This window comes from Schistocerca americana, chromosome 4, assembly GCF_021461395.2.
Source record: "Schistocerca americana isolate TAMUIC-IGC-003095 chromosome 4, iqSchAmer2.1, whole genome shotgun sequence".
Lineage (NCBI taxonomy): Eukaryota > Metazoa > Arthropoda > Insecta > Orthoptera > Acrididae > Schistocerca > Schistocerca americana.
Genome location: NC_060122.1, coordinates 750,268,033 through 750,292,465, shown reverse-complemented (window position 1 = coordinate 750,292,465; position 24,433 = coordinate 750,268,033).

Genomic DNA, 24,433 nt, shown 5'->3' with positions numbered 1-24,433 from the left:
TAAAACATTACTAATATCAGAGACTATTCAGGGTATTCCAGTATTCAAGAGTATTTGTTTCTATCCCTCCACCTAATATTCAACTTTCTTCAGAAGCACTTCATCTCAAGTGCTTCGATTACTTTCATTGTATATAACTCAGCACCACAGAAGAACCTACGGGTAACGGAAGTTTGAGAGTTTATGCACTTTCCTATCTGCAATGGCAGACCTACCAAGACACTGTTTTTAAATTTTATTTTAATACCAAAGATAAACCTTTTGTAGATAATGAGAATTTGTAAGCAGAGTATTTTCGTTGCATAATCCATGTGATTTTTCACTGTATCATTACAAAACTTGTTACCTCCAGTGCACACCAATAGCTAAAAGAACGTGGAACAACCTGCAAACTGGTTTAATAGTAGGCGAGCGTCACTTCATTCACTTATTTATTTTTCCGAATAGATATATTACTTTGTCGTTAATGTTCTCTACACCTTTTTGCAACGCATAAACCGCCAATAGTCACATAAACTTATTACTGAAGTTGCTGATGAAGACTTTTCCTCACCATGCACATTTAGGCGAGATGAGAGAATGCGATGTCTTGAAGCACACCGTTAATGCTCATATATTCTCATTTTGACTGAAAAGTACTATCCATTACAATCCCGAACTTCAAACAAGCGTGCTTCAGTATCAGGTGTGCAGTGACCACGAGAAGACATACTGAGTTTTGCAGGGCCAGTGTATACCATTTCTACAGGTTATACGTCCTGTGGTTAGAAAATAAAAGAAAAATTTATCTTTGAGTATACAGGTGGCACTCAAACTTGAATTTCTATGACTGCCAAAATTATAAATGACGTTTTATAATATAGGTGCTACATGAAATAATCTGACAGCTTTAAAACGTCCCTGAAAAAGTATTACATCCAACTACTAGAGACAGCAACAATAGTTTACTCAAAGTTGATATACATCCGTTTATAATATCTGGACACGGACGTATGAAGACAATGAAGCACAACAAGTATCTGTATAAAAGTAAAATATGAAGCAGCATACTGTTTACTGATTCTCTTCATAATAAGAGAACCAGCTAATATTTTGCTGCATACCGTACTTAAACCTGAACTCTCTAATAATCGGTTTTGTTGCTAACTTCAAACGCAGAAAAAGAAGTTTGTGAAGGGACACGTTCAATACGTAATATACTAATTTCGTAACATTGATAAACTTGAATATAGATGAACGACGACATATAAATCACATAAAGATACAAATACTTATTCAACGATTTAAAGATACAAATACTTATTCAACGATTTTTTTAATTCATAGAAATCAAAAAAAGCAGAAGTTCTAAAGTTCTAAGTGTTGGGACTCAAACAGCAAGCAGGTTTGCACCAGAAAAAAAGTTAGGTAACTTGAGGTGCCATAAATGAATGTCATCAATGAAGTTGGTCTTACATGAAGAAAAAGAGGTTTTCATACGGAACTGGAAACCACTTGAACTCTGAAACTTTGCGACACGACGACATTTCAGTCGTCGGAGCGCGCCGAATAATTCCGTCAGTAAATTCAGCTTTCACTGCCTCGTAATGCACATTTAATCGCATAATTTATTGAAATTTCCCTAATTCAAATGCAAATGCGAAAGTAGCGTTTAATGACCGGTTGTTAGGCTGCCCGCGGACCTCTATACGTGGGCGAGAGGGAGGGAATTTTAATTTTTACTCTCTCTTCCTCGCTCCCCTTTTTTTTGTTCACTTCTTTTTTTTGTTTGGGCGGGAGAAGGGGTTGCGTGGTAACACTGCGGCAGTGGAAATAAGAACAGCGCCAATTGGATGAGCAGGGGCTTCGGCTATTCTGACTGGCGGGACGCCGATTATTTTTTCACGCTCTGCGGCCGCCCGAAGAGAAAGTAGCGCAGGCCATCCTGAGATATTCATGTCGGCAAGGGGCACGAGGAGTGGCACGCCCGACAACTGTCCATCATGCATGCCGAGCTACGCACGTGAGGAGGCGACTGCGGGGTGGGGGTGAGGTATGCAGGGGTGGGCTCTGGGAAGGTTGCGCAGACAGGGCGGTAAAACTGCATAATTCTCAACTCATCGTCACTAATCGGATGATGTACGCAGAACGTAATTCATCTGAGGATTCTTGTCACTTTATTAATTACAAAGGGTGATCATGAAGGCTTAATTATCCGTACGGAAAAAAACTAAGAGCAGCTATTAAACTTCGTGAAGGAATTGGTGGTCCTCCTTCAATGCGACACATTTCTTGACGGTGGGTAACCTCGAGGAGACGTTGGTTGTAGAATACTGCCTAATCGCCGTTCAGGAATCGTTCTGCTTGAAAAATGACATCACAACAATTTTAGAACTGTCTGTCACACTACGGTATCTTCACCTGAGGAAAATTTAAGGTAGCACTACTTCAAATCAATGGCTCTGAGCACTATGGGACTTAACTGCTAAGGTCATCAGTCTCCTCGAACTTAGAACTACTTAAACATAACTAACCTAAAGACATCACACACATACATGCCCGAGGCAGGATTCGAGCCTGCGACCGTAGCGGTCGCGCGGTTCCAGACTGTAGCGCCTAGAACCGCTTGGCCACCCCTTCCGGCGGTGGTATGACAATACAGAGTGGCGTAAGATTTGTTATATCAAAGACGCAACTTGTGTGAATGTGTCCTACGGAGAATGAGCTGGTGCGTTGCCGTGTGGGAAAAATACCAATTGGGACCGCTTCCTGTGACGTTTCGTCTTCCAGTTTTCTATCACCTAGTCTGGAGATTTCTGTGGTAAGCTTCTGAGGATATTTACTCCTCATTAGCACCACGAGATGTTAATAGGTTTATGTCTTCGCCTCTTTCGGCGATGTTGACTGCACATGTTCCCAATTATTTCTTCGCTTCTTCTTCTTGAGCTCACAGTGGTACATCTAACCTGCGTTCGTGCTGACAGGGTAGCTAAAGGTAGTGGAACAATGTCGTATTTAATTACAAACTACGTAGGAAAGTTAATCCAAAAGCAACAGAGAGGTTTTCAAAACTTGTCAAGGAACAAGAGTGGCAAGATGTTTATAGTGCCGATAATATAGATGATAAATACAATGCTTTCCATAACACATTTCTCATGCTCTTTGAGAGTTGCTTATCACTTGAACATTCTAAACGGGGTACTAGCAGTAATGGACAGCCCGGTTGGCTGACTAGTGGGATAAGGATATCATGTAGAACAAAGCGGGAATTATATCAAAATGTTAGAAGTAGTCACAATCAAGCTACAGTAGCCCATTACAAACAGTATTGTAAGGTGCTCAAAAATGTTATTAGCAAGGCAAAAAGTATGTGGTATGCAAATAGAACAGCAAATTCACAGGATAAAATTAAAGCCATAGGGTCAGTTGTGAAGGAAGTGTCTGGTCAGCAGCACAAGGTTGATGATATAAAGTCAGTTCGCAGTAATAATATTTCTGTTATTGATATATCAGATATATGTACAGTATTTAACAACCATTTTCTGAGCATTGCTGGTGAATTAAATAAAAATTTAGTTTCTACAGGAAATCTTATAAATTTCTAAGCAAATGCCTTTCTGAGATTGACGTCTGAAATCATATAAATTTCTTACCAAATGCCTTCCTGAGATTGACGTCTGAAATACTCCTCTGCGATACAGACAAGAGGGAGATTGAGTCAATAATTAAATCACTGAAGACAAAGCACTCTCATGGTTATGATGGAGTGTCTAGTAGAATATTAAAGTTCTGTGCTGCACATGTTAGCCCTGTATTTAGCCATATTTATAATTTTTCCTTTAGGAATGGTCAGTTTCCTGAGCGATTAAAGTACTCAGTGGTAAAGCCGCTTTATAAAAAGGGAGAAAGGGATAATGTAGATAATTTTAAATCTATTTCTATGCCATCAGTGTTTGCAAAAGTTATCGAAAAGGCTGTGTATGTAGGGTTAATTGATCATTTTGTATCACACGATATGCTATCAAATGTACAGTTCGGCTTTAGAAGTATTTTGACAACTGAAAATGCTATATTCTCTTATCTCTGTGAGGTACTGGATGGGCTAAACAAAAAGTTTCGAACGCTTTGCGTATTTTTTGATTTAACAAAGGCATTTGACTGTGTTTATCTCACAATATTGCTCCAGAAGTTGGACCATTACGGAATAAGGGGAGTAGCTCACAATTGGTTCACCTCTTACTTTAGCAAAAGGCAGCAAAAGGTCATTATTCACAATGTCGATAATGGCTGTGATGTGGGATCTGAGTGGGGTACTGTCAAATGAGGGGTGCCCCAGGGATCAGTGTTGGGGCCGCTCCCGTTCCTTATTCATATAAATGATAGTATTATGGGTAACTCTAAAATATATCTGTTTGCTGATGACACTAGCTTGGTAGTAAAAGATGTTGTGTGCAACATTGACTCGGTTTCAAGTAGTGCAGTACATGACCTCAGATCATGGTTTGCAGAAAATAAACTAACGTTAAATCACAGTAAGACTCAGCTTTTACAGTTTCTAACACACAATTCAACAAAACCTGACGTTTTAATCTCACAGAACGGGCATATGATTAGTGAAACTGAACAGTTCAAATTCCTAGGCGTTCAGATAGATAGTAAGCTGTCGGGGGAGCCCACGTTCAGGATCTTGTTCAAAGACTTAATACTGCCATTTTCACTATTTGAACGGTAACGAAAGTGAGTGATACTTCGACACGTAAATTAGTCTACTTTGCTTATTTTCATTCACTTATGTCGTATGATATTATGTTTTGGGGTAACTCTTCCCATTCTAGAAGGATATTTTTGGCTCAGAAACGGGCGGTTCGGGCAATAAGTGTTGTGAGTTCACGAACCTCTTGTCGACCTCTGTTCACGAGTCTGGGTATTTTGACATTGGCCTCTCAATATGGATATTCCTTATTGTCGTTTCTTGTTACCAATATTAGTTTATTTCCAACAATAATCAGCTTTCACTCGGTTAATACTCGGCAGAAATCAAACCTCCATTTGGATCGGACTTCCTGAACTCTTGTGCAAAAAGGTGTGCAGTACACTGCTGCATCCATTTTCAGTAAGCTGCCACTCGAATTCAAAAATCTTCGCAATAATCCACGTGCTTTCAAATCGAAACTGAAGAGTCTCCTCATGGGTCACTCCTCCTATTCTGTCGAGGAGTTCCTTGAAAAATTAAGCTGATTCTCATTGTATTGCTGATAGCGTTTGCTTAAACTCATGGACTGATTTTCTTTCAGGTTCATGAACATTTATTTCTATCTGTTATTACTTTTATGTTGTAAGTTCATGTACTGACACGTTCCATGACCTTGGAGATTTGCTCCTCAATTAGGTCCTACGGAACTTGACATGGGAATAAATGAATAAATAAATAATAAGCAGGTGGCGTCGTATGTCACAGACGTTTCTAATTGTCGTGCGAGATATTGAAAACTTATTCCCTACAAATTTTAACTTTTTCACTATCGCCTCGAAAGCGATCCTCGGCACAAAGTTGTCTACTTTTCTTGCGAACCCAAATTATTCACAAAGAGATGGTTTACCACTTCGTTCATCATCGTTCCGACTTGTTTGAGAACCCTCGAAACGTCTGCGTCACCTGGCTCTCTGTCTCTTTTTATTATTATTTATTGAATCATTAGTCTTCTGACAGGTTTGATACGAATTAATTTCCTGTACCAACCTCCTCATCTTAAAGCAGCACTTGCAGCGCACGTCCTCAATGTTTTGATCAATTTATTCCAATCTCTGTCTTCATTTAATGTTTTTACCCTCTACAGCTACATCAAGTGTTAAGCAAAATGATCAGAATGTCTTAACAGGTCTCCTGTCATTCTGTCCGTTCTCCTTGTCAGTTTTCTCTATATGTTAATTTCTACGCCCGCTCTGCGAAGAGCCACCTCATAACTCACGTTATCCCTCCACCTAATATTCAACTTTCTTCAGAAGCACCTCATCTCAAATGCTTCGATTCTCTCCTTTCCCGGTTTCTTATCCCTCCACCTAATATTCAACTTTCTTCAGAAGCACCTCATCTCGAATGCTTCGATTCTCCCCTTTCCCGGTTTTCCCACAGTACATGTTTCACTATCATAAAATACTATGCTCCAGTCGTTCATGCTCTAAAATTTCTTCCTCAAATTAAGGCGTATGTTTTATGCCAGTAAACGTCTCTTAGCCAGTAATGCCCTTTTCGCCAGTCTTAGTCTGCTTTTTATGTGCTCCTCGCTCCGTCCGTCATAGGTTATTTTGCTGGCTAGCAAGCACTTTCACTGAGTCCTTTCACCTTCAGTTTTAATCTCACTCAGGAACCTTTCTTTTATTTTCGCCATTGATTCTTCCATGAACCGACTGAGCAGTAGGGACGGAAGACTACATCCCAGTCTTACACTCTTCAATCCAAGAATTTCGTTCTTGATCTTCCACTCTTATTGTTCCCTCTTGACTCTTTTCTATATTGTATATACCTACAGGTAACCCCTATTTTCCTCAGAATTTCAAACATCTTCCACAATCTTCCACAATCTTACGCTACTTTTACAGCTCTTACGAACGTGTCTTGACTTCCCTTCAGTCTTGCTTCCATGATCAAACGCAATGTCAGAACGGCCTCACTGGCGCCTTTACCTCTTCTAAATCCAAACTGATCGTCACCTAACAGATTATCAGTTTTCTTCTCCTCTCTTCTGTATACTATTTTTGTCAGCAACTTAGATGCATGAGCTGTTACGCTGCTTCTGCGATAATCCTCACACTTGTAGGTTCTAGTAATCTTCGGAATTGTATGGACAATGATCTGAAGAAAGCCTGATGTTATACCACCATTCACATACCTAATAGAAAATTATGTGAGTAGCCGTCTTGTAGGAGCTACCCACAGTGATTTTAGAAATTCCGATGGAATGTTATCTGCCTCATTTGATCTTGAGCCACCATAAGGTCTTTTACATTGTAATTCTAATATCGGATTCCCTATCCACTCCTGATTTTCCTATTTCGTCATTAGACAAGACTTCATGTCATAGAGATCTTGAAAGCGCTCTTTTCACCTCTCCGCTTCTCCTCTGCATTTAACAGAGAAATTCCCATTACACTGTTATTGTTACTGCCCTTGCTTTTAATTTCACCGAAGACTGTTATGGCATTTCTATATGCGGAATCAGTCCTTCCGACAGTTATTTCAGTATAGATTTCTTCAAATTTTTCATGTTACCATTTCGTCTTAGAGTCCCTGAACTTCCTACTCATTTCATCCTTAACTGACTTGTAATTTTGTACCTCTACGTTTCTCTGAACACTTTTATGCGTCTTTCTTTCGTCGATCAGCAGAAGTATTTCTACTGTTAGCCGTGGCTTCCGCGCAATTAGCTTCTTTGTATCGGTATTTTTCTGTCCAAATTTCGTGAGTGTTCTTTTTAGAGATGTCCATTCCCCATCAATTGAAGTACCTACTAGACTATTCATTATCACAGTATCTAGAACGTAAGAGTGCTTAAAGGGTACCTCTTCATTCCTTAGTATTCCCGTATCCCACTTCTTTGCTGACTAATTCTACGTGGCAGGGCTCTTAAATTTCAGTCTACGCTTCAACATTACTAAATTGTGCTTTGAACTCTGAGTCTACATCTGTTCCTGGGTACGCCTTATAGTCCAATAGTCGAGTTCGGATTCTCTGTCCTATCACGACGTAATCTGACTGAAATCTTCCCGTATCTCCCAGTATTTTCCAAGTATACTTCCTCTTCTTGTGATTCTTGAACAGAGTATTCGCTATTACCAACTAAAATTTATTGTAGAACTCGATTAGTCTTCCTCCTCTCTCATTCCTACAGCCTAGCCTGTGTTCTCCCGAAATCCCTTCTTCTATATCTTGCGGTACCACCGAATTCCAATCCCCCAATTTTTATTTCATTTTTCATCTTTTTATTAGATTTTTCATCTCGTTTTACTCGTAGATACTAAATTACGATTTCCATATCCTCATATACCTTCTCTGTCTCTTCATATTCTGTTAGCAACGTTGGCATAAGTACCTGAAATATCGTTGGCCACGTTGCTTTGCTATTGGTTCTGATGAGGTAAACCTATCACAGAAGTGTTTACATTAACTCACTCCCTACCCCACGTTCCTATTCAAAACCAATCCTACTATTGTTTCCCTACTACGATTTTCTGCTGCTGCTGACTTGACCCTATACTCATCTCGCCAGAAGTACTTGTCTTCTTTCCATTTTACTTCACTGGCCCCCACTACATCAACATTGACCTCAGCATTTTCTTTTACAGATTTTCTACATACCTTACCAAGTTCAAACTTAGGACATTCTACGACCTAAGTCGCACGTTATCCTATCGTTGGTTATTCTACTTCTCCCTCCAGTAAAGAATCTTTCGCCAATGGAGAGATCATAATTAAAAATTTTTGAGTTACCGGCAACATGTCCTGTGGATACACAGAATGTCTTTCATGCAGTGGTTTTCAATGCCTTATTCATAGTCACACCGTTCAATATTGCTGATTCATCCACCTCTTAAGAACAGTTTCCCCTTCCAAGGGGTGTCCTGAGATTCTGTGCGCTTCTCCAACCTCTTTCACGAGGCCATTGACAGAAAAAGGGTGACTTATTGTGCCGGAAGTATTCGCCCGCCATTGTTGGTGATTTTTATTCAAAATCTAGACTTTCAAACTAAAGATGATACAGAAAAGTGGAAAATCTAAGGAATATGATGTATAGAGTAGCGGGGGAGGCTATCGGTAGAAAAAAAGGTAAGGTAAACACAGTGCCTGAAAATTGAGAACGAGGATATATGAAAAGCTGTTAAAGGAAAACGGGATGCATGTATAAAATATTGTAGCAACACCAGAGCTGAAAAGATGTTATCCTGTAAGAAAATAAGAGATATTGCAAAATGTGTAGTGATGAAGGCACACCAAGAGCATTGCGATGGATTAACTTCTAATATCGAGAATGATGTTCACAGGAAACATGAAGTCGTCTATGAGATTTTAAAACCTTAAACGCAAGAGAAATCAAACAATATCGACGAAGAACAATTGATGAATTATTAGAAGGGATTATAGTATGATGATACAGCACAAGAAACTGAAATTGAAACAAAACTAGACAAGGGATGATATGAAATATAGTGTGGTGAAATGAAATCTGCCTTGTCATCACTTAAGAGAGGAAGAGATGTTATTAACGCTGCATTGATTAAATATGTAGGCCTCATGCTACACCTACGATCGCTACATCTCTTAAAAGAGTGTTGGGAGATCAAGAGCATCCTCAAAGACTGAAAGATTGTTAGAGCTATGTTAATTTTTTTTAAAGAGACCAAAGCTGATACGGTAACTACAGAGGGATACGTTTGAGAAACTCAGCATGTAAGATATGTGCTAGGATTTTAAACACATGACTTAAAAACTTAGTGGAATAAGTACTGAATGAAAACAAATGCGTTTTAGGAAAGGACGCTCAACGATAGATGCTGATTTCATTTTACAAGAGATAATACAAAAACACAGAAATATAATCAAGAAACACACAATTATTTACCCTTTTTTTTAAAAGCTTTTGACTACGTCAGTAGACAGGAACTTTGGAAGATAATGACGAATCGTGGACATCCGAAACATCTAAGAAATACGATAAAAACAGCAAGGCTGCTGTATCTCCCCAATATTGTTTAACATTTACTTACATGAAATAATGGTTATATGTAAAACATAGTTTCAAAAAAGTATATACCGAAACAGGAGGACTCCTTAAAGAACTTACTATCTGCTGACGGTGCAATGACCGTATCAGATAAAGAAGAGGACCTTACGAAGGGAATTTCTTTCTTAGAGAAATAAGTGCGATATTTTACATGGAGATTTCAACACAGAAAAACTAAGACAATGGCCTTAATGGGAAAAGAACACCTTTAGACAAAATTTGCGGTAGATCAAAAGATCTTAGAACAATTAAACCACTTGACATACATAGGATTTGAGGTGACAAGTGGCTACGCAAGTCGTACAGAAATGAAGCTTAGGAAACTTAGCTCGGTATGCGGAACAAGTAATACAAAGCGTAGGAAAAACCAGGAGAGATACTCAAATTAAATTTCACAGAACAGTTGTAGTCCTCACACTGCTCTATGGAAGCGAGACTTGTGTGATTAGCAAGAAGCAAGAAAGCAGTATTCAGGCATAAGAAATGAATTCCTGAGAGGGGTTAGAAACTACACAACAGAAGACTGACTAAGGAAATAAAATATCAGAGAAAAACTGAAAGTATTTGTTCTAAGTGATAAAATTCTAGAGTACAGGAGAAATGGAACGAACACCTAGGAAGACTGGAAAGTAACCTCAGCATGTGAGTACGGAAAAATTGGGAAATTTATGGTAAGTTTCTGAGGGACCAAACAGCTGAGGTCATCGGTCCCTAGGCCTAGTGTAACAAAATCTAACGTACGCTAAAGACAACACACACACGTACGCCAGAGGAACGGTGTAACAGCGCGAACCGTGGCAAGGAGCCCTAAACCGCGCGGGTACCCGGCGTAGTAGGGGTCAGTGAAGTGAAGTGGAAGGAAGACAACGTTTTCTGGTCAGATGAGTATCGGGTAATATCAACAGCAGCGGAAAATGGTATAACAGGCGTAGGATTCGTTATGAATAGGAAGGTAGGGCAGAGGGTGTGTTAATGTGAACAGTTCAGTGACCGTGTTGTTCTAATCAGAATCGACAGCAGACCAACACCGACAACGATAGTTCAGGTATACATGCCGACGTCGCAAGCTGAAGATGAACAGATAGAGAAAGTGTATGAGGATATTGAAAGGGTAATGCAGTATGTAAAGGGGGACGAAAATCTAATAGTCATGGGCGACTGGAATGCAGTTGTAGGGGAAGGAGTTGAAGAAAAGGTTACAGGAGAATATGAGCTTGGGACAAGGAATGAAAGAGGAGAAAGACTAATTGAGTTCTGTAACAAGTTTCAGATAGTAATAGCGAATACCCCGTTCAAGAATCACAAGAGGAGGAGGTATACTTGGAAAAGGCCGGGAGATACGGGAAGATTTCAATTAGATTACATCATGGTCAGACAGAGATTCCGAAATCAGATACTGGATTGTAAGGTGTACCCAGGAGCAGATACAGACTCAGATCACAATATAGTAGTGATGAAGAGTAGGCTGAAGTTCAAGACATTAGTCAGGAAGAATCAATACGCAAAGAAGTGGGATACGGAAGTACTAAGGAATGACGAGATACGTTTGAAGGTCTCTAACGCTTTAGATACAGCAATAAGGAATAGCGCAATAGGCAGTACAGTTGAAGAGGAATGGACATCTCTAAAAAGGGCCATCACAGAAGTTGGGAAGGAAAACATAGGTACAAAGAAGGTAGCTGCGAAGAAACCGTGGGTAACAGAAGAGATACTTCGGTTGATTGATGAAAAGAGGAAGTACAAACATGTTCCGGGAAAATCGAGAATACAGAAATACAAGTCGCTGACGAGTGAAATAAATAGGAAGTGCAGGGAAGCTAAGAGGAAATAGCTGCAGGAAAAATGTGAAGACATCGAAAAAGATATGATTGTCGGAAGGACAGACTCAGCATACAGGAAAGCCAAAACAACCTTTGGTGGCATTAAAAGCAACGGTGGTAACATTAAGAGTGCAACGGGAATTCCATTGTTAAATGCAGAGGAGAGAGCAGATAGGTGGAAAGAATACACTGAAAGCCTCTACGAGGGTGAAGATTTGTCTGATGTGATGGAAGAAGAAACAGGAGTCGATTTAGAAGAAATAGGGGATCCAGTATTAGAATCGGAATTTAGGAGAGCTTTGGAGGACTTACTGTCAAATAAGGCAGAAGGGATAGATAACATTCCATCAGAATTTCTAAAATCATTGGGAGAAGTGGCAACAAAATGACTATTCACGTTGGTGTGTAAAATATATGAGTCTGGTGACATACCATCTGACTTTCGGAAAAGCATCATCCACACAATTCCGAAGACGGCAAGAGCTGACCAGTGCGAGAATTATCGCACAATCAGCTTGACAGCTCATGCATCGAAGCTGCTTACAAGAATAATATACAGAATAATGGAAAAGAAAATTGAGAATGCGCTAGGTGACGATCAGTTTGGCTTTAGGAAAAGTAAAGGGACGAGAGAGGCAATTCTGACGTTACGGCTAATAATAGAAGCAAGGCTAAAGATAAATCAAGACAGTTTCATAGGATTTGTCGACCTGGAAAAAGCGTTCGACAATATAAAATGGTGCAAGCTGTTCGAGATTCTGAAAAAAGTAGGGGTTAGCTACAGGGAGAGACGGGTCATATACAATATGTACAACAACCAAGAGGGAATAATAAGAGTGGACGATCAAGAACGAAGTGCTCGTATTAAGAAGGGTGTAAGACAAGGTTGTAGCCTTTCGCCCCTACTCTTCAATCTGTATATCGAGGAAGCAATGATGGAAATGAAAGAAAGGTGCAGGAGTGGAATTAAAATACAAGGTGAAAGTATATCAATGATACGATTCGCTGATGACATTGCTATCCTGAGTGAAAGTGAAGAAGAATTAAATGATCTGCTGAACGGAATGAACAGTCTAATGAGTACACAGTATGGTTTGGGAGTAAATCGGAGAAAGACGAAGGTAATGAGAAGTAGTAGAAATGGGAACAGCGAGAAACTTAACATCAGGATTGATGGTCACGAAGTCTATGAAGTTAAGGAATTCTGCTACCTAGGCAGTAAAATAACCAATGACGGACGGAGCAAGGAGGACATCAAAAGCAGACTCGCTATGGCAAAAAAAGGCATTTCTGGCCAAGAGAAGTCTACTAATATCAAATACCGGCCTCAATTTGAGGAAGAAATTTCTGAGGAAGTACGTCTGGAGTACAGCATTGTATGGTAGCGAAACATGGACTGTGGGAAAACCGGAACAGAAGAGAATCGAATCATTTGAGATGTGGTGCTATAGACGAATGTTGAAAATTAGGTGGACTGATGAGGTAAGGAATGAGGAGGTTCTATGCAGAATCGGAGAGGAAAGGAATATGTTGAAAACACTGCTAAGTAGAAGGTACAGGATGATAGGACATCTGCTAAGACATGAGGGAATGACTTCCATGGTACTAGAGGGAGCTGTAGAGGGCAAAAACTGTAGAGGAAGACAGAGATTGGAATGCGTCCAGCAAATAATTGAGGACGTAGGTTGCAAGTGCTACTCTGAGGTGAAGAGGTTAGCACAGGAAAGGAATTCGTGGCGGGCCGCATCAAACGAGTCAGTAGTAGCAGTTGCTCCTAATACCTGATGAGAAGAAGAAGAAGACGCTCTGCCTGAAGCATTGTTGCCTGAAAATTCCATCAAATCAGCAAGAACACATTGGAGAGCTCTTTCCTTTGTAACGCAAGGAGTGAATTGATACGGGTACTCCTCTGGTGACGAGCTGTGACACTGTGACGAGGGAATTTCAGAGTTTACCGGGACTGCCGCACAACATGGGACTTCGCTGGAAAGACAGGCGGCAGAAGATGTGTGCAGATAATATGGGAAAGGTTGCCTATCTTAAAGGGAATGAAATATTTTCCGGTCCTTTTTTATTTTACCCACACTGCACCTGCTAACAAACAAGAAATTACATACCTTCAATTCTTGAGGTGGTAATTAAACTTTTGCGGCTACCCCCAGTACGTAATACACCATGACTATAACGTTTAGTCGGCTCATTAGTGACAACGCATGTCTACTGGACGAGTGTTTGAACAGCAGACAGAAGACAAATTCAAAGTATTAAATTCTGCTTATGGGAAACGTATTCACACTTCCATACTAATATTTGATGCTGACCACGCTTACAAATGAGAGAGCTGAAATATAAAATCCAGTACTGAAAAATCTATTCACCTTCTCTCATCAAACACGGCACTGTCTGATTGTTCAGCTTCTCATGGTGTTCTTCATTTCCTGAGGAAATACCATATAGGTCTGATACAGAATACCGCGTGGAACTATCTTTTCTACTAGCTCATAACGATCTGGGATCATTTCCACTTCAGCCCTCGCTTCTCGGAAAAAAGCAGTTCAAATTCCACTCCGGATACCAGACTGAGGTTATTAGTTTGAAGAAAATGCCTGGATGTTTCTTTCAAAGCAACGACACGTCCAATTTCCTTCGCTATCCTTCCCCAAATCCAGGGTCTGTACTTAATGGTTTTTTCGTTGATGAGTCATTAAATCTGACCTTCCTTTCTTTTTTCCTTCTGCCTGTGTGACTGTAAAAGGAGCTAAGACCACTACTTTCAAATGGGTAAAACCGCGCACCCACAGAATCACAGAATAATATTGGTACATAACTGTGTAGACTACCTAGGCCAGAGTCAGTTAACATAAGTTTTCAGAGTATGGTAAGCCGCATGTCGTGATCGATACCTCGCGGTCGGTGAGTTGTGCACTGTTTTGGCTCACGACATGGTATTTGTTGGGCGGATTCTGAGGAGCAGATATACGTTCTGGTGGGGCGCAGAAGTCGAAGCTGGGCGGTCGGTGTTATCAAACGTGAAAGGGCTAATGAACGTGTTTCTTCAGGAGGTATGGCCAGTATTTTCGGCGCAGGCTAAGGTGTACTGAGAGTCGGCCTTTCGGGATGGACAAGTGAGGCTGTCGTCGCGACGTGCTTGTCGGTGTTAGTGCTATGTCGGGCTGCATCAGGACCGCACCACGATCAGAGGTCGGCCTGACCAATTGTAATTTATCCATGTTCGATAAACTTGCTTCTTGTGACAGAAAAATTTTGAAACATAGCCATAGATAAAAGTGAAGCTCTGGTAAAATTACATTCCTTCAAGTTTGTGGACTCTAAATAAAAAAAAAAAAACCCTTATGTTCGGTGTTATTTCAGGTATATGTTGTTCGAAAGAAAAGAAAGCTGTACTGTTTGGGTTCTTCAAAAGCTTGCATTATTCTAAAGAAAACACAAATATATGCTAGGGTCTTGTAATATGTTAGTAAAGAGTTCTAACGCTCAATAAATGTTATAAGGATTGCTGAGTAACAAGAGATCTTCAATAAGTTTACCTGCTCTTCCTCTATAACCTGACTGTTGGTGTCGTTTACCTTGGTATACGTCCATCATGACCGTATCATATGGTACCGACTCATAATGTAAAACTTTTCAGTCAGTATTGATACACTCGGTCTGTTGCAGGAAATTGGAGTATATAAACTATTGGAAAAACAATGACAACACCGAAACATAATTGATGTAGAGTAATGAAATTTTGGCACTACATGTCTAACGCATTTAAGGGGGTAACATTGCAGGATCACAGTTTAATGTAAGTACAAGATAAGCCACTGCAAATGTGAAAGGCTAGTACATTAACAACGGGTGTAACCAACAGAATGTTGAATGCAAGCATGTAAACGTGCATCCATTGTGCTGTAAAAGTACCGGATGTCAGTTTATGGGATGGAGGTCCATGCCTGTCGCCCTTGGTCAGTCAGTACTGGAACGGTTAGTGCTGTTTGTGGATGAAGCTGGAGTTGTCTTCCGATGAAGGCCCATTTGAGCCCGACTGGACAGACATCAGGTGATCGTTCACGCAACATGTCTGCAGCCAGTAGAGCATGTTGGTTTAGAACAGTGGCACGTGGGCGAGCGTTATCGTGTTGGAAAACACCCCCTGGAAAGCTGTTCACGAGTGGGAGCAAAACAGGTCAAATCACAAGACTGACGTACAAATTTGTAGACGGGATGCATGGGATAACCATAAGAGTGCTCCGCCACAGATCATAACTCCTGGTGTAGATCTACTGTGTCTAGCATGCAGACAGATTGGTTGATGATGATGAAGTCCCATACTCCGATGAGCGTAGGAAACGATGCGGGAGACCCCGCACCGCCGACTAGGCAAGGTCCTAGCGGAGGTGCTTTACCATTGCCTTCCTCCGACCGTAATGGGGATGAATGATGAGGAGAACACAAGAACACCCAGCCATCTCGAGGCAGGGAAAATCCCTGACCCCGCCGGGAATCGAACCATGGAACCCGTGCCCGGGAAGCGAGAACGCTACCGCAAGACCACGAGCTGCGGACACAGATTGGTTACAGATCCTGAATTGGCCTCCTTCTAACCCCCGCGCGGCCATCATTGGCACCGAGGCACAACCATCAGTCATTATAAGGCACAACAGGCCTCCACCCTGCCAACCAATGAGTTCTCACTTGACACCAGTTAGGCTGCAAGTGATGGTGGTTTGTGGTCAGTGGAACACAAGCTACACGGCGTCTGGCTCAGAGCTATCCTTGAAATAAACGGCTTGTAACAGTTCGCTATGTCACTGTCTTGCCAAATACTTGCGGCGTGGCGGTGTTAAAAAAAATCGCTAGCACTGAGTGAAGCAAGCTGCAAATTAGTGTACACCTCAGTGCAGCGTTCGCTCACCATCCGTTGCTCTGCATTCGTAGGTACTATGTAGACGATGTTGAAAGCAGCGATGAAGAAAAAGCATCGTCCATACTAGCGATTGCATAGTCTGCGAAACTCAGGTAACAAAATAAACCTGTAAATCTCAAGTAATAATGGGCAAAAGTGGATGTTTCCTTTCTTCATTGAAAATTTCCACTTCTCAGTACTAATGTTTTTTATTGTATTTCAGTTATGGTGTCAAGAAGCCCACATTTACGTCGATAGCACATCTACTACCAGTTCACGCTGCTTACATCATACGCAAGACAGCCAGGAATGTACTATGTTGTTGTTGTTGTAGTCCTGAGACTGGTTTGATGCAGATCTCCATGCTACTCTATCCTGTGCAAGCTGCTTCATCTCGCAGTACTTACTGCAACCTAAGTCATTCTGAATCTGCTTATTGTATTCATCTCTTGGCCTCCCTCTACGATTTTTACCCTCCACGCTGCTTTCCAATACTAAACTGGCTATCCCTTGATGCCTCAGAACATGTCCTACCAGCCGATCTCTTCTTCTAGTCAAGTAATACCAAAAACTCCTCCCCAATCCTATTCAGTGCCTTCTCATTAGTTATGTGATCTCCCCATCTAATCTTCAGCATTCTTCTGTAGCACCACATTTCGAAAGCTTCTATTCTCTTCCTCTCCAAATTATTTATCGTCTATGTTTCACTTCATACATGGCTACACTCCATACAAATACTTCCAGAAACGACTTCCTGACACTTAAATCAATACTCGATGTTAACAAATTCCTCTTCTTCAGAAACGCTTTTCTTGCCATTGCCAGTCTTCATTTTATATCCTCTCTACTTCGACCATCATCAGTTATTTTGCTCCCCAAATAGCAAAACTGCTTTACTACTTTAAGTGTCTCATTTCCTAATCTAATTCCCTCAGCATCACCAGACTTAATTAGAATACATTCCATTATCCTCGTTTTGCTTTTGTTGATGTTCATCTTATATCCTCCTTTCAAGACACTGTCCATTCCGTTCAACTGCTCTTCCAAGTCCTTTGCTGTCTCTGACTCTATATCCAACCCGAAATATTACGAGATTAATACAGTCATTACTCTGCTACGAAATGAGTTTCACACTCTGTCCTTTTCAGTGGATTCTTCAAAGGAAGAGCCGGCCGAAGTGGCCGTGCGGTTATAGGCGCTGCAGTCTGGAACCGCAAGACCGCTACGGTCGCAGGTTCGAATCCTGCCTCGGGCATGGATGTTTGTGATGTCCTTAGGTTAGTTAGGTTTAACTAGTTCTAAGTTCTAGGGGACTAATGACCTCAGCAGTTGAGTCCCATAGTGCTCATAGCCATTTGAACCATTTTCAAAGGAAGATGCTCACCAAAAAATGTTCTGTAACTGCATACTCAACACGCCACGCAGAATTCTTCACAAAGGCCGATAGTTTCACACGTGGTTTTCTCTACAACAGATATTGCAGAATCTCCAAGACTTCACAGAGCTGTCCATAAACGCATCTGCTTGCACGGCGATATAAACCGATCGCGCAATAACAGCCACCTCCTCGTTTTACAAATAACTTTTTCGGACACGTCTAACATGCCCTTCTCGTCCGGCAGGTAGTAAATGTCTCTCAGAATGCCGTTGCTTTCAGGGCATATAACTCACTCCAATGCGCGGGAAAGACTTCACTCTGATTGGTTGATCAAAATGAACAGCCAATCAGATCAATCTTTCAAGATCATATTCGTGATTAAACTGTTTTACGCCAATCAACATTCGCAGACGCATCTATGTCATTTCATGCTGCAAATATTAACAAAATGTTCCACCAAACCAAACCAAACGAAAACTAAGAGAAAACTATGCTTGAAATACACTTTAGAACGGATTATCCTCTTATTGCTTTTCTGGCTGCGTTATTACAAAAACAAACTCTCGTAGACATACGTCATCCTCCAGTTAGGGGTATTTACAGTTTTCATGATACCCTGGTTGCGTAACACTTGCAAGTTACTTAAGTTGTAATAAAATGTAGAATTGAAATTTGACGTATGTCCCACATACACACTCACAATCCGTCTCATTTACTCTCACCCTAACACAAAATATAAATATTTATATTTAAACTGCTTTTTTCTTTAAGAAAGAAAAATTATCGAAAGTTTAGAATTGAAAATCTTTATAAAATAAATCGACACAGTTAGAGTGCTATTACTGTTTTCAAATAGCAAAGGAAATATAAACTGTTATTGTTCCTATCTGAATTTACTTTCTTAAGTGTTGGTTAAGTGCTTTTTAATGGTTTTTTTATATCTCCGAAACTATTCCAGGTAGCGGTATCAAATTTTGACATAAAGTTCGTCTGAATAACAACAGGTCATGTACCAAATTTAGAATAAAACAGATAATATTTAACATAGTTATTTAGTTTTTTAGGTGAGGTGAATAAGCGATTTTAGTACGCACCACAGTGAGCATTCTCACGGTCCGCTTTAGTGACAGGTGTGGCTATGACGCATACGGCAGGCCACAAGTCGGCCGTCACGGAATGCTACTACATTGCAGGCTGCCAAAGCAGTATGCCATAGCGTAACAAATCTTACTGCAAAAATCTGCAGTCGCGTAGTAGCTGCGACGTTACATGCTGCTCAAGTCCATACAATGAACAGGATAGAAGTGCCACGTGGCCCTTCGGAGTCCAAACTTCTTTCGTCTGTACATTCTCGTGAACACCGCTCTGAGCTCACGTAAAGTGGTTCCAATTCTGCCAAGTCTTATCACCAACTTCTCGTAGCCCTATTACATAACCTCGTTCATTTTCAGTCAGACACTGACAATGACGTCTTTGTCGCCTTAAAGGCGTCCTTGACTAACATCAGCTCACCTCGTCCTATCTCAAAAGTAACAACCCCTCACGACCGATAAAGCGTGTACTTAAAGTAAACCTGATTTGCACCCCCATAGTGGCGGAACTAGCACCACCCCTTTGCGACTAGCGCGAAATTTGAACAGACATCATCTTTCAGATGTAGAAACACACCTGCCAACTTTTGTTCTTGTCACTCAACTCTTTCTTGGTGATGCGAATTCTTTTCCGCCATTGTACGTCGTTGTTATTCAAGTGTTGATCGTGTTATCGCATTCAAAGCCACTAACTGTGCTGAAGCTCATTTCTGATCCACAAGCCTCATTTGCACCCTAATTAATTCAGATAAATGTATTATGTATTACATATGCAGGGGTAAAAGTTACGTTTGTGCAGTGGTGGTTGCTGCAGATTTGTGTCACAATCGCAACGGTCGAAACGTAAACAGAAGCTAAGGGCTATCGCCCATGGCGTTAGAACGCGTTGCGAGAAATTACATGCCTACTTGGACGTCTGGATGTGACGTGGCACTAGGTTGTCGGCAGCTACGCGCGGTAACTGCCATAATGCAGGCTTACAGCTTGACAGTCAATGTTAGAGGTCGGCCCTCTGTACGCCAGGAATGCTGCTGCTGAATACATTGCATGCAACATTAAGTGGCAGGAAACAGAGTAGGGTCTGGCGTAGCTAGTGCAGCACGGGAATGAGGCATTTGCAGTTGGCTGCCACCTCAGTTACGGTATGCGTGCTACATGAATCAAGTTGCTGTCACAGTTGTTTACCTACGTGCGTTACACAATACAAAGCACAAGACGGGAATTGGTCTTCTGATGATTAAATTTCTTTTATTTCCGTCTGTGATCACAAAATCGTTAGGTCCTTAGACTACCTGTTTCGGTAAGCGGTGCAGATCAGCAGAAATGTTTTAAAACGTAATGAAGCCGTAGTGGCATAGTGGCATGTCTCAGTACAGAGTCAATTGGTGAAATGAAATGAAATGATCGTATGGCATTTGTGACGTCGGGTGGGATTTCTTTACGTCACATTAAAAAAATTTTGTACATATATATTTTATATATTTTTGATTTTTTTAATTTATCAGCATGATTCTTTGTCTCAGGGATATTGTCTTCTCTTATCACTTTTACTTACGTGCATAAGTAAATATGAAACGGGTTCTTGAAGGGCCTCAGTTATTCATGTACCAACGTGTTGACTAAAATATAGTTGCCGTTAACTGAATTGAATGCAGTTTTGTTAATTACTATTTATTGATTGTAAAGCAAGGCTTGAGAGAATTTCGATTGTTGCCGTGGAGCGGCCAAGATAAAACTTACTGAACTCATGGTATCTGTATAGCTTAAAAACATGAACTTTAACGTAAATTAATTATCTGTTGCAATTTAAAAAGTTTCTTATAACGAAATCTCTCGCATTTACAGTTACTGTTAACACTGAAAAATAAATTAACACTTCGGCGCGTAATGGCCGACCAGAGGCTGCATCGGAAGATGAGCTTCTCGCAGCGCAAATTAATGAAAAAATGCTTATTAAAAATAATTAGCCACTGCGAGCATTTGAGGTGACAACTGTTACAAAGAAATTCATATTGTAATAATAATAACAGGTTTATTTTAGCAATAAATACAAATAACTTACATAAAATATGCGTAGCCGCTCAATGGCTGCCTTCCGTATAGCGAAACAAAACAGTGTGTGCACCACAAAATACATCCTTCCTCCTCGGCCGTACAATCGCGTCTCTTTCGATCCTTTTTTATTTTCATAGACATTAAATAATGATTCTATCGCTGCATATCAGTTGTTTCAAGAACATTAACTATATCTTTTACAATAATTATATTAATAAAATACGTAAACTACGATTTAAAACCGCTAAAAATATCAATATTTATGTGACGCACCGTCACACATTGTTGGCCGGGAGGCCCCATGCGGGTAAGGTCGGCCGCCGTATTGCAAGTCCTTTTTAGTTGCCACCACTTCGGCGACTTGCGAGTCAATGATGATGAAATGATGATGAAGAACACACAACACCCAGTCATCACGAGGCAGAGAAAATCCGTGACCCCGCCGGGAATCGAACCCGGGACCCCGTCAGGGCTAAGGACTTAAATTTTTTATCTTAGACGGACATAAAACAAATTCATTCCATACTTTCTGGATAACTGTTCTATCGCTTGTTAAGCTCCTGCTGATTGTCGTCGACGTGTCGAGAAGATCTTCATCATTTCTTCTTCTTATTTCGTATAGGCCAACTAAGGACCACAACATTCAGCTACTGCGTATGGAGTATGCTTTGTCGTTTGCCCTGTAGTTACGCAACCTCTGGCTGTGTTGTTCCTTCCTCTCCTGTGCCCAGGGGTCACCCGTCTTCTTTCTTGGTAGTCTGTCCTGGAAACTCTTTTGTCTAAGCTTCGTCCTGAGTATTGTCCACTCCTTCTATTTTCCTTTTATTATTCCAAGTTCCTGAAGATCTTTCCCCACTTCCATCAACCATGGTGACTTGGTCTTCCTCTTTCACCAGTAACAGTGAAGCTGGTTGGTCAATCTGTCACGATGCATCATGTAAACGTGTCCATAAATTGCTAGACGTCTTTTTCTAGCTACATCTATGATTCTTTCACAGTACTCGTAGAGCTCTCGGTTGGATCGCCTTTTATAATTTTCGCCTTCCTTGACTGGCCCCAGTATCATACTCATTATCTTTCTCTCCTCGATTTCGAGCTCTTCAGTAAGTCTCTTCCTATTGAGTATTAGACATTCTGAAGCATATAAGGCTACAGGACGGATGACTGTCTGTTAGTGCTTCAGTTTAGTGTTACGGAAGAGACATATTTTACTGTAAGTATTCTTGGTCAGTTGGTATGCCAGCTCTAGCTTGTTGACTCGAGTTTATAATACTGTTGCTTCAGACAGATTAGGTTCCAGCCATTCTCCCAAGTACTAAAACCTGTTGGTTTTCTTGATCTCTCCCTGGTACAGACGCAGTGTACTAGGAGATTCACCCATGTTCGTGATTTGCTGCGTTTATTCAAGTGATACACGAAGCCCAACCTTTGCCCCTTACTGTCTGAGAACGCTGAGTTGTTTCTTCATCATTTGTGATATTCGAAGTGTCCTAATTGTCAATTTTAGCGATGGCACCTTCAGTGGCAATTAATTTACTGAAATCACACACTCCAGCCTACTAACTTACGAATGACAACTTTATCTAAGTTCAGTATTGTTTTCTAGTTCTAAGAGACTACTGTCCCCAAAGGTGTTTTCGAGGCTACGACTGTGCCTGAAATTGAGTTTGGCACTGTCGAACAGGAATTACCTAATTTGTAGGATTGTAAGAATATAAGAGCCTGTATATTTGACTCTTGATGTTTTCCAGCTGTAATGGGTATTCCATGTTTCGAACTCGCAGACGAATGACTTCGACATCTTGCCACAATATTTCGGCTAACAACTATTCAATCATCTACATGCTCTGCGCTCGTTGGTAGCGCACCACGTCTTGTACACGTCGACCGCGGTGTTCGGTGAACCTGCGACCGTAGAGGTCGCGCTGTTCCAGACTGTAGCGCCTAGAACCTCTCGGTCACCCCGGCCGGCATGCATACTAGGCTCGAACTCTTACTGTAATCTGCAAAATGCCGCGAGTAATTAGAATGGACAACACAACTGTAGAGTGTGGAAAAGTTGGAAAATTTGGGTCTGACGGGAGGCGATCTAGGGTTGTACGAGCAGTTGTAATGACGCTGTGTCCGGATGGCTTACTGATCAGAGCATTTGTCTAGTAAGCAGAAGCCCCGGGTTCCAGTCCAGATCCGACACAGATCTTCAAATTTTCCCATTGATTTATATCAATGCCCTCTCGCTGCTACTGTCTGGAGTTCCTTTGTGCCTTAGTGACAAAATTCATCATAGCTGGACGTGTCATCCGGAGTAAAATTTTCTGTCTCTAAAGCTTTTAGAGGAGTTATCTATTCCCAGTCTTTACAAAGTCGATAGCGACGATCATGATTAACAAAATCCTCTGTCCAACGTATTTCCTCAGATTCCACGATAATTTCACCCCAGAAGTACGTCGTAGTGATCAAGATCGATAGAACATATTCGGCACACTCTAACACACATAAGAAATGGGCGAACCACGGAGTTTCTCAAAAACTGATTTTCATACAGGTATCGATGGACAAGGCAAAACTGTAAACTATTGTGGCCGGTGGATTTATGTGTGACGCTCCAGTGCAATTTCACCGTGCAGATGGTCTCAACTGGACCGTAACTAAAGATCCCGGGCAGGCGTGTGAACAATTATTCAGATGCCTGCAGTTGCTTCAGTGATCACAAGGACCATTAATCGGCAGCTCACACAAAGCGGGCTTTGTTCACGACACCCGTTGCGCCAACAACCATTGGCCTCTGTACACCAACATGCTCATTCAGGCACATTAGGCATGTAATCTCATTAAATGGAGTGGAACTGTCTTCTGTGATGAGTCTTGCTTCGAAATGAGCTCCGGTGATCAACTAAGAGCTGTCTAGACAGCGGTGGAATGCTAGCCTCTTACCTGCCATATGACAGCGGTAAGTCGACAATATTCCATGCCGCGTTTTGTTGCCCTTAATAGTAAACCATCTTGTGTTAGCATTTCAGCTAGATAATCCCCAACTGCAGAAGCCAAGTGTTTCTACAGCTTGTCTTAATACTGGTCAAACTCTGCCATGGCCAGAATGATCACCAAATCTTTCCCCAGTTGAGAACTTTTGGAACATTATGGGCAGGGCCCTAAAACCAGTCTGGGATTTTGACGATTGTCTGACAGACTCTGGCACGATGTCCGACGGGAGGACATCCAACAATTCCATCAATCCATACCAAGCCGAAAAAACTGCTTGCGTAGGGACCAGAGGTGGATCAACGCGTTATTGACATACTAAATTTGTGAAAAGAAATTTCAATAAATCGTTGAATTTTTTTCTGAAATTGTAATGGTTTTTCTATACATGTACACAACATCTACCTATTTCCGTCCCATTCCGACAATTCCTTCGTGGG